The sequence below is a fragment of the Prunus persica genome, chromosome G8 (assembly GCF_000346465.2).
Source record: "Prunus persica cultivar Lovell chromosome G8, Prunus_persica_NCBIv2, whole genome shotgun sequence".
NCBI lineage: Eukaryota > Viridiplantae > Streptophyta > Magnoliopsida > Rosales > Rosaceae > Prunus > Prunus persica.
The window spans coordinates 10,542,653-10,557,953 of NC_034016.1; the positions used below are offsets into that span (position 1 = coordinate 10,542,653).

The following is a 15,301-nucleotide window of genomic DNA, read 5'->3' on the forward strand; positions in this document are numbered from 1 at the left end:
GACCACAGATGCATCAACTCCAAGGACAGTTATGCAGGGTAGATCACAGGAGATACCACCATTTGTGGAGGCTTCGTCCAGTGGTGGTGCCCAGACCAATGTGGCCAGTCGAGGCAGTAGTCAGCAGAGGGGACGTGGTAGACGTTCCAGAGCCACAGGCAGAGTGTATAACATGTCCCAGCAGGAAGCACATGCATCACCCGATGTAATTACAGGTATTTTACCGGTTTTTGGCATTCCTGCTAGAGTTTTGATTGACCCTGGGGCTACGCACTCGTTTGTCACACCTAGTTTTGCCCATAATGCCAATGTTATACTTTGGGCTCTACAGACTGAATTGGCAATCTCAGTACCTACAGGAGAGATTTTTAAGGTAGGTACAGTGTATTGCTATAGTTTAGTGATGGTGGGAAATGTGCTTTTGGAGGCAGATTTAATTCCCTTGGGCATGGTTGACTTGGATGTCATCTTAGGGATGGATTGGTTAGCTAGACATCGTGCCTCAGTTGATTGCTTCAGGAAAGAAGTTGTATTCCGTAGTCCCGGACGACCTGAAGTAACTTTTTATGGCGAACGTAGAGTGCTTCCATCTTGCCTCATTTCAGCTATGACTGCAAAACGGTTGCTTAGAAAAGGGTGCTTAGGATATATAGCACATATAATTGATACTAGAGATAATGTGCTGAGATTGGAAGATATTCCAGTCGTACAGGACTTTCCAGATATATTTCCTGAAGATCTTCCTGGATTACCTCCTTATCGGGAGATCGAGTTTGTTATTGAGCTCGCTCCAGGAACAAATCATATTTCTCAAGCACCATAAGAATGGCACCAGCAGAGTGGAGGGAATTAAAGACTCAGTTGCAGGAGCTGGTAGATAAGGGTTTCATCCGACCCAGTTTTTCTCCATGGGGTGCTCCAGTATTGTTTGTTAAGAAAAAGGATGGCACCATGAGGTTATGCATTGACTACAGACAGCTGAACAAGATCACAGTGCGAAATAGATATCCATTGTCTCGCATTGATGATTTGTTTGATCAGCTGAAGGGTGCCAAGGTATTTTCCAAAATTGACCTGAGGTCTGGATATCATCAGTTACAGGTTAGAGAAGAGGATGTGCCTAAAACAGCGTTTCGAATGAGGTATGGACACTATGAGTTCCTAGTGATGAGAATCAACAGCCAACAGTAGCAACATGGAAATAACCAGAAAACAAACCAACAAAGCACCAAAAGTAGGAAAAAAAAATTACAGCAAGAAAAACATAGCCGCATGTATTGTTCTAATCTCTGACTTCGGATTATAATTTGATTATTGAGTTGGATACCTGGAGAAGATTAAATACATAAAGAATAAAACGCAAGCAAAACTTAGCAGCATGTATTGAGTTGGATACACAACCACATGATGATTATTTGATTATTTGATTAGTGAGTTGGATACACAACCACATATATTGTTCCAATACAATAAGAAAAAAAAGTCAAAAAGGAAAAACTCATAACCTAATTTCCACAAAGATTTAATAAAAGAGAAAATATATAAAGAAAGAGAAGAAGAAGAAAGAAGGAGAGAGAGAGAGAGAGAGAGAGAGAGAGAGAGAGAGAGATGGATACTTGGAGAAGAGTGAAGAGAATAACCTTGGAGAAGATAGCAAAGAAGAATCTTATGGAGAAGAAGATGAAAATAGCGTCGTTGGATTTTTCACGTGAACGTGTGTGTTCTATTTCCCTAGATGTATAATTAAGCGTGTATTATCTAAACTGGGGTGTGTAAGCTGTATTAGTTAGTAAGGTAAGCAAAGTATTAAAAGCCCAACCCATATAAAATAGTTAGATAATTAAATAATACAAGTTGACACCACAAACACCTAACATGGATTATTTACTCTTATCCATAGTATAATACGGTGTACCAAACGGGCCCCAAATTCAATAGATGGGGAAGGAGAAAATAAGTTGAGAGAGAGAGAGAGAGAGAGAGAGAGGAGGAGGAGGAGTGATCTCCTCCCCCTTCCCCGGAACACAGCAAAAAGATTTGAGAGAGAAAAAAAATACTAGGGTTTAGAGATTTTTTAATCCAATCCAATCCTAGTCTAGTCACCAAACGTCAAATTATTGTGGCCTATGGGTGTCTGTCTTTATTAAAGATGACACCAATTGCAACAAAGATGGCATGACTACTCACTGTGCCGTTATGATATTGGCCTTCTCTTGTCTCAGATTTTAATTATATGCATCGTATATGGTGGGATTCCATTCCACTTGTTAACATAATCTTCAACTATCTTGCCAAACACTTTTTTTCCTTATCTTCACGATAAAGGAGTTCTTGGATCATTGGGACTTGCTGAGTTGCTAGTACATTTAAACCAAGGGGGAAGAAAGAGAAATGAAAGACAACAAAAGAAACTATGTTTTGCATGCAAAGAAAATATTGGCTAACCATTACCTCAAGAAGTGTCCTTCAAACCAACTATGCTTCAAAAACAACTTTATTAATGTCAGATGTGATGCTATGGAAAAAAATTCCCAGAGCTGAGCACAAATACGATGCTAGGAAATATGCCAACCTATTCCTAAATTAAGAGGAATTTTTTAACGACCAATATTAGGAGAAGGGGATATCGAATCTAGGACCTTGAGATAAATGCTCAAGCGGTTAATAATAAAGGATTTGAAGTCAATTTTTGAAATATATCTGGTGGTCAGGAGGAAGGAAATAATACAATTGAAAATATAAAAGAATAATTTAAGAGTTCAATGAAGCAAATATATGGAGGTTTTAGATAAAACGAATTTTAAACCAGATATATATTATAAAATCATAAAAATAGATAGGACAATGACTATAATTAGATAAGGTATTATGCTTTACGAGTCCTGATCTCTTGGACTACAGGGGTCTAAGAGATTTTGTGGTCACTCACCGTTGGATGTAAATTCAACTGTTCACTCACTCTTGCACTCTTTTTAAGAAATTTTTTTGAATCATTGGATTAATATCCAACGATGGGTGACCACAATCTCTTGAACTCCTGTGGTCCAAGAGATCGGGACTGTATGCTATACGAACCCATCTTGAAACTGCAATTGACTTGTGACTCAAGTTGTTGATAACATTTGTCCCTGCATATGTCTTATCGTCAATTCGACTTTCCCCTTCTCAATATTTCACTTGTATGAAAGCAACGCATCACCAAATGAATTTGAGTACCTTGCATATGTCCCAAAAGAATTAATGGATATTTCCTTAACTTGCAAGCTTGGTTTGCCAGATTGTTGGGAGCCATAAACTTCAGTAACTGTCGTTGAAGATGATATGAAGCATTCACTCATTCAGAAATCACTGTTCATGACTCACGTTGAATTGACCTCATCCACTTTGCAACAATAGCTAATCACATCATTAATTCCAGTCTCAGTAGAAGCTTTAATTTTTTTCTCCTTTCTTGTTGGCCAATATGATCTAGATGCAAGACCACCCTTTAGAAAGCACCTGGACAAATATCTAATGAAAAATTTATTGGGGAATCTGATTGTCGTTTTGCCCTTTGCCTGTTGAGTTTCTATGCAATAATATTAATATACCCACAAAAGTTTTGATAACAAAGTGAATTGCCACTTTCAATGATAGCTCATTCAAATTATGCTAGAGTGGGTGGTTGATGAAACCCACTAATCCTATTACGTCATCTTGATGACGGAAGTTGGAACAATGAGTCCAATTATTTCATCATATCGAAAGCAAATGTGAAAAGGAAATAAAAATCCTAAACAAAAAACAAACCTCAGAAATGCAATAAGCTTGCGTAGTATAGTGTCTTTGTTCAAAATGATTTTGGAGTTTTTATAGGTGTCCTAGTTATGCAAATCCCTCGTGGGGTCCATTCTAGCTTCAGAATTGCAAAGTCCTCATGGGGTTTCCATTGTAGCGATTTATAGAGGAATTTTATTTGCTGTAGATGCTGGTTTATTCCCTCTCCTCATAGAAACTGACTTTTTTGAGGCTGTTATGATTATTAATTCAAGGGAGACTATTTGGACTAATGTTGACAACATCGTGGATGATGTGAGAGACTTACTCGTGTAATTTTCTTTAAAGGAAGTCCAATTTCGACCTAGGGAGTGTAACAAAGTGGCTCATGTTATTGCCCAAATTGCTTTACACGAATATGGTCCTTATTATTGGTTAGAAGAAGGCCATGTGTGACTAATGAATATTATTGATGACCTTTGTAATCAATGCTTCCGGTTAATGAAATTTACTTCTTTTTGATTTAAAAAAAAAAAGATTCATGAGAATTATTAGACTAAAACAAACTAAAAAACAAAACCACCACTCCACATCCTCTCGGGCAACTCGAAGAGAGCCATAGCACCATATACGTCGGCTAAACCCATAGTGCCACACTGACTAAACTCAAACCCAACACAACACGATATCATCCCCCGCTACATAACTCCAAATCTATATCAAAGATTGACAACTGAAGCTAAAATTCTTACATGCGTAGGCATTAACCTTGATTAGTATATGTGTCCTAATTTATTGTTAGTAACCTCTTGAAAGGTTATTCATATTTCCTAGAATTCTTAGAATTTTTCCTCTACCAAAGAATTATAGGTTTTTATAAATAAACCCATTTTAACATGACATATTATAAAAAAAAAAAAACTCATATAGAGTCACTTGTCATTTTTTAATTGGTTGTTATTGAAAATGATTTGATCATTTGGATAATATTCATCAACAATAGGTACGTAGGTTTTGAATAAAATATTCCAAAAAAAAGAAAGACAGTAAGCTTACTCAAGATAATGTAGACAGAAATAGCATAAAAAGAAAAGGAAGTCAGAATCCTTTCTCATCCGCCAAACTTATAGTGACAGGCAGGCAGAGATGTCAAAGAAGGTACGCGGAAGGTGTCACGTGATTTTCTATCATCTGATTGCAGTCACGTGCGAGACATAGCTAATGGGCACAAAACATGTAATACCAAGCTACTATTTTTAATTTGTCTCTAGTTATTGTCTGTGCTCGAGCTAAAGGCGAGACTGAAAGTATCAAATTGAGGAAGGAGTGTCACACATTTTGTGGATGCATATCAAAAAAGTAACTAATGTCCAAAAATAAAGGAATCCATTCAAGCCTTAACGGGTCGGGTCCATAATGGTGGAAGCGTTTGTTTGTCAAATATGATAGTGACATGTTATCTTTGCCAAATAATTTTTTAGTTTAATTTTTTTTTATTTTTAAGATCTATAATGTGTTTCACGATATTTCTTATTCCGTGTGAGGAGATACTTCTTCTTCCTCTGAATCACAGTTTGACACATATTCAAAAATAATTCATCAAATACATAAAAGATTACAGGATAAGGAGGGAAGTATTTTTCTTTTTTATATAATGTGTTTGAGGTAAGTTTGGTATTGTAAGATATTTTCACTATATTACACTTGATATTTTCATGTAATATTGTTATGTTTTGGAGTTCTGTTGACCCAAAAAAAAAAAGGGAAGAGAAAAACATATAAACAGGTCAAACGAAACACCACACAACAAATTTACTAATGAGTTTGAGTACAATTTAACTAATCGAATTTGAGTTTAAGATAATTTTACATGACACGAATACGTTAAAACACGACAACTTAACAATCTAGTAACTACTGATCACATTTCTTGTCATGAAGAGTAACAAAACTCATAAGATTCATGATCATGCTAATTAGGAATGTCATATTAAGAAAGTTTTCCTTTTTTCTTAATTATATATATATTTTTTAAAACAAGCATTCTTACTAGTGGTGGCCACCAACATATCCATCCAAATATGTATCAACTAATGGGCTACAATTTTTCTTCCACTATAATACACTCAGCAAATTTGGGTAGATCATTGATCATAGTGGTAGACTAGACTGCCCATAAAAATTGGCTAGCTAGACAGACAACTAAAAGTGATTGGTCCTCCTTCATGCAGCATGCTTTGCCCTTTGATAATGGTATATGTACGTGTACCGCATGCCCATGCGATTTCGTCTTAAATCAAGAACAAGGAAAAGGGGGTGAGAGGCAAGGAAAAGGGAGGTGAGAGGCAAGAAAAAGCATTACATACAGAGAATTTTCCTGATGTGAGATTGTGCACAGGATAACTTTAAAAATTTAAAGTGTTGTGCACATTTTTCTAACTTTATGTCTTTGTTTGGGAGTGATTCTGAATAGGTCAGAAAACAGTTTTATAGATAATCACTTATAATACTTTAGGTGGTTTTAAGTTATTTATGGAGAAGCACATAAAATGTGCTTCTCACTTAAAGTGATTATATGAAGAAGTACATGGGAGGTGATTCTCTTCAAAAGTAATTCTGCTCTATCCAGAATCACTCCTGAACGAGCCATGAGTCTAATTTACGAATTTCTTATTTTCCTTATTGTACAATATATATACGAGTCTCCCTCGTATCAATATGCTTTTTTCTCTAAAATTTTATCCTTATCTATAGAGATTTTTTGTTGGACATGAACTCTTATTTCCATTTTATTTCATAATTATTTACATTTTAATAGACTATTGTTTCGTGTATTGGTCCATTTATAATGAAGTTGTTGTGTTTTGAAATTTTTTCTTAATCAAGAGCAATTTTGAATTATTTGAAAATTTAACAATAAGAACCTTTTGCTCTAAGAAATATTACACTTTCTTTTTCTTTTCTTTTTGTTTAATTATAAAAAAAGAGTAATTAGAAATTAGAAAATACTACCACAAAAAAAAAAAACCACAATAAATTTTCAAACCCACCATCCAAATCCCTTACTCCATCGATTAATTAATAGATCCACTAGCAACTGGATAAAATAATAGATCCACTAGCTAAAACCAAGTTATAATTAGCAACTAGATATGTATCTCAAGACTAAGATAAAATTAGTAGCTTTTGGCATTAGTGCCGTTTTCACCCTCTCCCAAGACTTAGATAAAACCCTAGCCCCCTCTCCCAAGACTAAGCTAATTGGCATTAGTGCCAATCCAACTAACACCCCATTAGGCAAGTTATGTACTTATCTAAAAGTTTATTTATTTATTTATTTTGAGAGGATAGTTGACTAAAAGTTAAACTAGTTTTGTTTAGTGTTTACATAATTAATTAAGAGTTAATAATTCTTGATGGGCTAGCTAGAAGAATCATTTGTGCTTGGTCATTTAGTCATTTGATGGCTGAAATAAAGAAGGAAAAGAGCAAGACCCTAGGGCCCAAAAGGGAGGAAGAGGCCTAGAGGCTGATGTGCATGAGAGAAAATTCGTGTCTCCCTCCCCATGAGCCATACAGAGAAGTTAGCCACATTTTCTCCTCCCTCAATTATACTTATCACTCATATATGGTGTGAACGTCCTTCTAGCACCAAAACAACGACCATAACCTTCTCTGCATCACCATAGCCCCACGCCGTACACTTGTGGGGCTGGGTGAACTTCGTGGTCGTGAAGAACAAAGAAAATCGGTTTCAAGCCTCAGTCGGTTGCAAGGACATGATAAGGGTAAGTTTCCTAACTAACTCTCTTGTTTTTATGTCTGCATTATTTATCAAATATGAAGATAAGATACATAGGAGAAGTAAACTTTTGTATATCCGCTGCGTTTAGTTATTTTCTGTGCATATTTTCTAACAAAAGCCGCCGCGTGGTTTGAGAGGTTATGGGGTTTGCATGGATGTTATTAGGTGGGTTTGGGCGGCCATGGTGGTGGTTGGCCTAGAGGGGTGGTCGGTTGGTTGCTATGGTAGCTGGAATGAGTTTAATTTGTATATGGTTAATCCAAGTTTGTTTATGTTATATCCTAAATCTAAGATGATAACGAAGTAGCCAGTTTTGATCTATGCAAAAGCCAATAAAAACTAATTACATTAACACCATTTTTGTTGCAAATGAAGTTATTGGTTGAGATCAAAGATATTCAGTTGGCTTGGAACACATGTTTGGTTAGAGAGATTAAAGTATTGCAACTTAGATGAGTGAGTTCCTACAAGTGATTCAAACTAGGTTTAGGAAGGCATGATAATTTTGATTGATGCAAGATGCATATGATTTGGATTTTTGGTAAATTCCCTTGCTAATATACACATTGTTAAATTTATTTAGTTAGTTGAATGTAGTTTCTATGGGAGCAAATAATTCGGCTTCTAATCACAAGACGCCACATGAACAAGAAGAATATCTCCTAGATCAATTAATTAAACCTATATATTTGGCAATTAATTGATTCAAAAAATAAGGATATTATCTTTATTAAAACATAATATCACCAATTAAGATATAATTTTTCTATTTAAACCCCACACTTCTCTTTGTTCACCCCATATTCTAAGTTCACCCCAACTTTTAATTCAAATTTTCACAATTTCTAAGAAAACCCCACTATCTTCCGAAACTACCCCTAAATACACACTCATCAACCTCACACCTCACACCCCACACTCTGCTATCTTGCCCCTCACTCACCACTGTAAGTTCACCTCAACCTCACACTACTTGAGAAAAAATCATTGTTGTCAAATGTGTAGTTTAAGGGACTTGTGCACTTTATCCAAACTCTTGTGTTGCGTACATTTTAGTCTTTTATGTGTGCAACATCTTCCTGAAGACAAACAAACCATGTCATCCGTGATTCTGATGTTAGTTTATGAGTGCCCCTTGCCTCAACCCAAAAAACCAGATTTCTCTAGTGGAAAATATTTGTCTGAAGCAGATTCTTCTTCATCTAAGAACTTAACATCAAGTAAGAAGGAAACATCTTCAAACTATGACTCTACCATAACGTTGCCTTAGGCTCTATGAGATGCAATTAATTGTAAATCATGCACCATGTAATTTAATCAAGGTATTATTCATAGTTGTGTTGGCGTGCAATTTTCCCACGGAAATAGTCAAATTATATAAAAATTGCAATAGTAAAACTTAATATGGTGGAGGAGTTATTGTTTTTCTAAAACTTAATATGAAGAGTGGTGGGGTGTGTGCAGTGTGTGTATAGATGTACTAAGGGTTAAGTATTAAGTTGGATGACCTTCTTTGTCTTTTTACACAAAAATAAAACTTAACCTTAATGATTTAAGTATTGGGGTGAACAAAGAAAAGTGTGTGGGGTTTTAAATAGAAAAACTCTTAAGATATTATCTGAATGTGGAGATATCATCATCAAATTAGGAGATTTGATCCCAATCAAGTCCCTAATAGACTCAATCACTACAATTTGGGGAAAGAATAAACTCCATCCAAATAAGAGTTTATTTTTTGAAAAACCCTAGATGCCTAAAGCCCTATAAATACATGGCTTCATTCAACACTCAAGGTAATCTGAATTCTAATTCTAAACCTAGTCTGGAAACCCTACAAAATTCTCCACTCTCTCTCCCTAGCCGACGACACCACCACCATCGCCGGCCAAGCCTCTCTCCTCTCTCCATATTTTTCATACACGGCTCTGGCCACCACACAAAGCTCCGGCCACCCGGTTCTTCCTGTAGAGAAATCTTCGTACCCCTTTTTAGTTATTGTTTCTCTTAGATACAATCGACCTAACTTAGGCATCGGAGGGCCTTTCGCCAACACCCTTCGGACGTAGTCTATTTAGGACAGGACCCATCCCGAATTCCTTGGAATTGGTGACGAACCCTGTGGTTTTTCTGACATCAAACTAATGCCGGGCCCACTTACTAACAATATCCTCCTTTCTATAAACAAAGGAAAAGAGGGTCGAGACTTTCTACCGAAATTTCGGCAAAGTCTCCCCTAAAAAACGGACTTTTCTCAAAATTTAAACTTGTCAAAACACAGTAATAAAAATCCAACTGACAGCGCGCACAATACAAAGGCATACAGTTTACAAAATAGGCCTCTTACCTTACATCCAACCCTACATGAGCGATAACAGAGCAACTATAAAGAAATTCAGTTTACAACTGGAAACAAACATTCAAAGAAAAGCAAAACAAATAGAAATTGTCCTACAAAGGTTCAAGGCACGGAAATGTGAATCTTGGCTCGTCGCTCGGCTCAGCTCAAGCTACTGCCTAGGGAGCGCAAAACAGAAAAATTGTGAGTGGACAAAAACAAAGTTTCACATAGTTAAAGACAACATACTAACCCCATCATTTGGAAAACGATGCTAAAACATGCATTCAAAACCGATATATAAATATACAGTTAAGTTAGAACCAAGGTAAAACCCATATTCCATAATGGTATACTAATACCCAAATCCACTCTAAACTTTTCATTTTTTCCCAAACCACTCTCACTCAAAAGGCGTGCCCGTTGGCACGGTGAACGAGGAAGGATCCTCACCAATAAATACGAATAAAAGTGTATATATATATATATAGGTAAGACCACTACCAAACTTGTGCTGAGGAAACAATCCAACCGGGGGATTGTTTAACTAGACCACATGGAAGAATCCTTAATTGACCATGTGGCTAGGGAACGAGCTGTCCAACCGGGAGATTGGCTCACCAACATGTACAACATAATCTTCAATACTCGTACGCCTGTAACAAGTCCTACGTGCGCAGACTACTCCGCTAAAGGTCTAGGTGCCCGGGTTCCGACATATCCAAGTGCCGGGGAGGTTCATAGGGTAGTGCTAAAAGCACTCCAGACTAACATAAACCACAACCCAAATCCCATTCCACAACCTCTTTCCAACAATCCCATGTACCCAACACATATCTCTAGACAACCGGACATCACTTGTGTCCAAAATACAAGTCCCATATTATACATATTCAAAGTATAGATAATAGCTCTAAAGATAGCAATAAGTCAACCCAAAATAAACACAACCTTCAAGTATCCAAAAACATACCAATGATTCCATAAAATACCATAAAGCAATATTAAATCAATATTAAAGTTTCAACAGTCAAAATAACCCAATATATATGTATATATATATATATGCATAACTTTCCACCTTTGAAAATAATTATTATTATTTAAAAATAACATCCACTCATAGAAAGTCCGACGCTGCGTGACCCTGAGAGAGCCCTGCTTGCTGAGCACATTGTGATTAAGTACCTATTGAAGAACACGAGGATTAGATTAAAATAAAGCACTTCGAACTAGAACTTTAAAGCAAACTCCTAGTTTTCCTGGGACTCAAGGTGTGTGAACGACAAACGGGGAGTTTCGAAGGTCTAACTACGCGTTTCAAAAGGTGGAATGACCTCATAAGACTCTCGGTCAACCGAGTGGTCAAACTTTCCAAACTTGGTCAACCGGGCTCACAAGGCCCACGACTTCTGATTTCCGATTTGAGAGTTCCTACGGGTTCAACAGAGTCTACTAAACATGTTCTACAAGTTTGGTCTTGATCGAGCAGTCGAATCGCTCTCGATCGCCGGATCAGACAGTTTCCATTTTACCTAACGATTTCTAGTTTTTGGGACTCCGATTCTCAATCCGCAAGTTCCTACACAATCTTAAAGGTACATAGAACAACATCCTTGGAAATGGGGCCGATCCAACGGTCTGAATATATCATACCCGGATATCGCCTAATAGGCCTAAATCCGTTCGACTGTCAAACGATGACCAAATTAGAACCCGAGCATACCGTCGTGCTTGGGACTACATGGGGAACAGTTTAGAACAAAATGGGTCACCACACCATGGCCCACGTGCCACCACGTGCGGCACTAAACCCTAATAAACATGCGATATACACATAATAACAAAGCAATACACATACAATAAACAAGCAATATACATGCAATAAACATATTCAACAAGATAACTGTAATACAAACTCTCTCCCTTCTTGTTCTTGGTCCGTTCTTCAATTATTATCTTACTGGAAATGTTCTATTGGAGTATAAGTTGTCTTCTAATGTACTTGCAAGTGCTTCTTATATATATTAATATGCAATTTCTGAGTTTGTAGAAACAAAATTCTAATGAAGCTTTTGTATATCGCTCTTTTATTGTGTGTATATTTCTTGTTTATTGTATGTGTATTGTTTATTTTTTGCGTGTATATAGTATGTTTATTGCGTGTTGATTGTTTTGCTGCTTCTTTTGGACAATATGTTGAACAGTTGGTGAGCAATTTTTGCCCACCCATTCAGCACCTCCCGAAGTCAATATCTTTTGCCTATGTGGTGGTTTCATTTTAAAAACCTAAATTTATAGTTTAATTAAGCATCTTAAGATGTTAAGCAACAAACACATCAAATAATGAAAGAGCCAAGAATGGTACACAATACACACAAACACTAGGAAAACATCATTAAAGAAGGAAAAAAAACATAAGTGCAGACCTCACCGAAAAAAGAATCAGGTATGAGTTGGAAGAGATAACGAAGAGGAGATGAGGTCAATGGTGGAGGTGGATTTTCTATGAGGTTTTTCATAAGGAAGAAGAAGAAGAGAAAAAGACTAGAGAGAGAATATTATTTGAGAGAGCAACACTGAGAAGAAAAAAAAAAAAAGTGATAGAGGGGTGATATGTCGCCATTAGGGAGTTTTTATAGCATTGTCGTAGTTGGGGACATTTTTTAATGTGTTTCAAAAGGAGGGCATTTTTTAATAAATTAGTGAAGCTGGGGGCAAAGCCACCCATTCACATGAAAGGAAATAACTCCCTTTCAATGTGGGACTAAGTGAAAGTGTATTTTCCTATACAAACTCTAACACGGTTCTGAGTAGGCTCTAGGAGAAGCTATACAAGAAGCACTTAGGCTTGGCCTTGTGGCTTCTCGAGACCAAGTCTTCATCACTTCAAAGTTATGGATTAGTGATGCTCACCCTCATCTTGTGATTCCTGCTCTACATAAATCTCTTTAGTGAGCACTGTAGACAAAGAAATTTTGGCGGAATAGATTTTGTTAGATAAGAAAATAAATAGGATTTGGTGGATTAAATTGTGGGCCTCATAATCCGCCCACGTGGCCTACGACTCATCAAAATCGGATTAGTTATGAAAGGTGACACGTGTCGACATCCAGCGGAGTACATCAAACAGTTCAAAGTGAAGACAAAATTAAAGGGATGAATCTTTTGTGATTGTCTTTGATTTAAATCAAATATTAATCAAGTCAATCAACTGAAGATAATTTGGTTAAATTGCCAAATTATCGGAATTAATTTTAAATCAAATCAAAATCCCACAAAGCAAGGTCCTAAAGAAGTCAAGCATCTTGCAGGAGCCTATAAATAGGAGGCCTCAAGATGAAGGAAAGGAGCTTAGACAAACCAAGCACTCAGAAGAAACGGAAAACTCTCTGCATTCTTCACCTCACTTTGGAAGAGCCACCAAGCACAACAAATACGTGTTGGTTCCTCCACCCTAGAAAAATCCAATCACCAAACAAGCCTTGTGCTACCCGTTTGATCAAGATCAAGTCTCTACGACCCTTGTATCAAACAAAAATTTTCTTTAAACACTTCGGAGATCGAATAAGAGAATTTCATACAAGATTGTAACCCTAAATTTCATTAATACAAATATTATTTTGTACACGTGTTTTTGTCTCATTTGTCGTAGAATTTTCGTGTTTACAACCACTCTCACAATCGGATCACAACTAATACAGATTACGTTGGTTCTTAATTTTTTTTTTTCAAGCATTGGAATCTTTGTTTTTGTTTTTTGTGCTGTTTCTCTGTTGGGGATTTGCTTGTGTTTTAGTTTTTGCGTGCTATTAAGAACATTGCATCTGTTCGCCAAATTTTATTGACAAATGGCGTTGTAGTGTTTGATTAATTCAAACTTGGGTCTTCTTTAACATTGTTCGCTATTAACAAGGTATTGACATGTAAACTTACACATCATTTGGTAAATAAATATGATGACTCTGACATTATATTTTAGTATTTTTTATATTCTTTGTACGCGTTGACTTACACATCATTCCGTTAATAAATCTGGTGACATTATATTATAGCTTCTTATGTTGTTTAGAGTCTTCTTGTCTTCATAGTATTTTCCGAAGCACCAAGTGTTGCTATTTTGGGGCTCAACTTTCCCTGCCTTGTACCTTCTGACCAAAACTACATGCAGAAATCTTCATCTCGAGTACCTTGACCTGTACCTCATTCACTAGCCCATCAGTGCTAAGCCAGGAACATTGGTGTACCCACTAGTTGCGGAGGACCTTATGCCTATGGACTTCAAGGGTGTGTGGGCAGCCATGGAAGAATGTCAGAGACTTGGCCTCACCAAATCCACTGGAGTCAACAATTTCTCTACCAAAAGCTTAAAAATGTACTCTCTTTTGCTACTATTCCTCCTTCGGTGAATCAAGTGAGTCCATTTATTTCCTAGAATGGATCATGTATTGTTCTGTTTCTATACATGGAATGGTTTACAACGTTTTTGAACAAATAAAATTTTAGTCTGTGAGTCTATGTATGTGGATATTTTGCTGGTGGAGATGAACCCATTTCGGCAACAAAAGAAGTTTAGAGATTTCTGCAAGGTCAATGGTGTAATTGTGACTGCCTTCTCTCCTTTGGGTGGCATAGGATCCTTTTGGGGCTGCAATCATGTTTTGGAAAAAGCAAAGTTCTTCGAGACATTGCTGAGGCTCGGGGAAGGACTGTTGCTCAGGTAATGTTCTATTACATTAACATTCTGGAGAATCACTTCTACAACGTCACACAAACGGAACTATATTCAAATATTATTGAGAAGAAGGAAACTCTTGTTCATTTTAACAAAAAATGGCCAAGCAATTTCAAATGCATACAGTTTGTGGATGGACTAAAACTAAGTGACTCTGTTGTACTTTGGCAGGTTTGTATTAGATGGGTGTATCAGGTAGGGGCAACTCTTGCTGTTAAGAGCTACAACAAGGAGAGGTTGAAACAGAAAGCAGATCTTTGACTGGGAACTATCAGAAGATGACCTTGAAAGGATCAACAAAATCCTGCAGTTCAAAACGATGAAGAGTTGGTTTCGGCTAATGGATCATCACCATACAATTCCCTTGAAGATTTATGGGATGAAGACCTTTGACCTTTGTTATGTTAATTGTTGCAAGTCACTATCCTCAATTTTTCATTTCCTTTTTTGTTTTTACTTTAAGGCTGAATGGGGAACTTGAGATATCTTCTAACATTGAGACATTTAGGGAGACATTTACATGGTTCTCTCCATGGGACAACAAAAAATTTGGAGATAGTATTGATGGTTGTTACCTTTTGGGTTAAGATAAAGTTCTTTAAGGCTTGCAGATTTCAAGGGGTTAATTAGATGCACTTAATGTCCTCGAGCCGGGAGGACACAAACACTA

At 36.8% G+C, this 15,301-nt stretch overlaps 1 pseudogene; it reads left to right on the forward strand.

Moving 5' to 3' along the window:
- LOC18768398 lies at positions 826-15,024 on the forward strand (annotated as a pseudogene).